Source organism: Morone saxatilis, unplaced genomic scaffold, assembly GCF_004916995.1.
Source record: "Morone saxatilis isolate NCDOM2014 unplaced genomic scaffold, NCSU_SB_2.0 Contig2, whole genome shotgun sequence".
In the NCBI taxonomy this organism is placed as follows: Eukaryota; Metazoa; Chordata; class Actinopteri; family Moronidae; genus Morone; species Morone saxatilis.
In genome coordinates this window covers 23,172,332-23,175,006 of record NW_023339762.1, presented here as the reverse complement: position 1 = coordinate 23,175,006, position 2,675 = coordinate 23,172,332, and positions in this window count along the sequence as shown.

The window sequence follows — 2,675 nt, the reverse complement described above, 5'->3', positions numbered from 1 at the left end:
TCCATAGTTCAGTCGTGACAGTAGACTTTTTAACCATAACAGTCTTTTTTCCAAACCTTCAACTGCTCTTATAAACATGAATACCTTAATCACACTTTAAAAGATTAAAACATTAGGGTTGATTCCTCTCAGGTGTCCCTTTAATACTTCTGGTTGTATGAGTCCATTGTGGGCAGTATGGAAAATCAACAAGCAGGAATACTTCTGGACTGCTTCTCTGCATCATTTATCACCTTGATTATACAACTTGCATCAAAACTCCTTCTTGAGCCCTTTTATCAAGACAGTCAGTGGTGTAGAACAGTTGTATTATTGTTTGTTATGCAGAAAAAAATCTAAATTTAAATTTGTACAATTGAATTTCAAGTGTTCAAAAGAGACTCTCATAGAACTCAGACTGCAGTTGTGGTTGTGAAATGCAGTTTTTTAACAAGCAGTTGGCATCACTGACATTTTATAATTTTAGTATAACGTTAGTCTTTATGAAGGCCAAAGTTAGAACACCTAAAATTGTATCAGGAAAATATTAGGCTTCCGTATTGCAGTCGCCCTAAGTGATGAAGTTAAGAGCCAACAACAACATGATTTTGCAGTGCCTGATGTAGCTTTAGTGCTGTTAGCAATATAATCATATACTCCTGCCTCTGTGACAGTTACCAGAATTAATATGTTTTTGTTTTTCAAGGCTGTTCATCAACATATCATTCAACATGCATTAAATAACCAATTCAGTTCCTTAGTTTCTAGTTCTGTATCCAGTTTATGGATTTGTAGCCCCTCCTAATTAGGAAACAATGAACCTAACACTTAACTGAGGCAGTATTTACATGTTAGCATGCAGTAAATGTTTATTGAGCTCCATATCCATATAATTGCATGTCCAGGAGGCTGTTCCCCATAAAAGACTGGGACATAAAAAGAAATAAAACAATGTAAGAACGAGACATTCATGTTTTCTCTGGGTAACCGTCTTTGGCTTGGCGTCCTCTACTGTTTTGTTTACTCCCGTTAGTGCCTGTTGCCAAAATCATGACAGCCAGAGGCGGGCTGGAGAAGTAGGCTTTAAAAAAACCCCAGCAAAAATAGTCTCAGTTCAGGCTGCAGAAGGTAAGAGCAGTAGCCTAAGAGAAGTCCAGGTCAGAACAATAGTTACCCCCATCTTGGGGATTTACCCCCAGCCTCGGGGAGACACTGAACCATAGCAACATGACACATTTGTTCTACATGGTGAAAAAAGCTATTTGAGATTCTTTGACTAGTAAAAACATGCTGCTTCCACTGCAGCCGCTACCATCCATCTTATTCTCCTCACATTTGAAATGAATCATCTGAGTCGACCTTTCCCCTCCGTGGCCGTGTCACTTCCTCTTTCCCTTGGTGTCCCACTCCAGGGGGAAGGGGTAGACGGGTCACAAAGGTTAGCAGGTTGAGCTGTCAGCACAGGTTTCACGTCTTAAGTGGGGTATGTGAGGGATTGGCGTGGGACGCACAGAGACTGCAGGACACTGTGTGGGGTCACAGCAGATCTGATTTATTACTATTATCACTGTGAGCTCTATGTTCTTTAACTTTATCACTTTTGCACAATACTTCTTCCCTCTGTCTCTTTCGGCTTTCTCCCTCTCTGTCTTCATCGACTGTTGTATCAGTGTAATGAGTATAATGTGGGTCAAGTTTAAGCTGAAGTTGTGCCACCTGCCACCTCTCCCTATTAGTGAAAGTAGTGGTAGCACCAGTTATAATAGTTCTGATATTATTTTGTGGGCTTGTTTTGTTTGCAAACATCTCCCTCATACACACACCCACACAAACACACAAACTAAAAACATGTCGTCAACTCCCACTCCCTATCAGCCCCTTGCTTTTCTGAGAGAAATCCTTGTAATGTAATTCTTGTGTCATTATTTGATTTGTCACATCTGTCTCTGTTAAAGCACCAGTGATTTTGTCTTTTTAGAATTTTATTTTAAGACATGTTAAAAAAAGACTGCCAGGGTTCCTTTCATCAGGCGCACACCAGCTGAATATCAACATTACCCCTGTAGTTACAAATTTAACATTGCAAGGTTCACTGGTTTTGGGTGGGGTGAAAAGATGGGTTGGGACAGATATAAGAAATAATTTTTTTCACACAGATGCTTTGTCAGAGCCACCAGTGTAAAGTCAGACAAACAGAACAAATGATACTAACCTGCGAAAACAAGACCAGAATCCATGGCTTTGTTCCGTGAAGTGCCTGCAGCTCTTTCCCTCAATGTTCTTTCTCTCATTCTCTCTCCTGTCTTTTCTACTTGGTTATCTATTATTTCTTCTTTATCTTGCCTCTATCTTTGATGATCTGAAACATCTCTGTCAGCATTGTGTGATTGCGTGTTATCATGCATTTATGAGTCTCTGTGTGTCGAAGTAACATCTGCCTGGTCATGCTAGCGAGGGACAAACAGAAAGGGTGAATTCTTAACAGACCTCAAATAAAACGCTTCACAAAAGGGGGAAAGGGGAGGACACTGAAGTCTGTCAATCAACTGATATTTCTTTCCAGTTAACCTGGAGTTGAAAAGATATGCGAACCTCCTTGAACAAACGCTGGGGAGACTGAAAGTTACTTGCAGTCTTTACTTGGGTGGCGACAGGACGGGATGGCTGTTTACTCAGGCTTTGGACTGATTCACAAA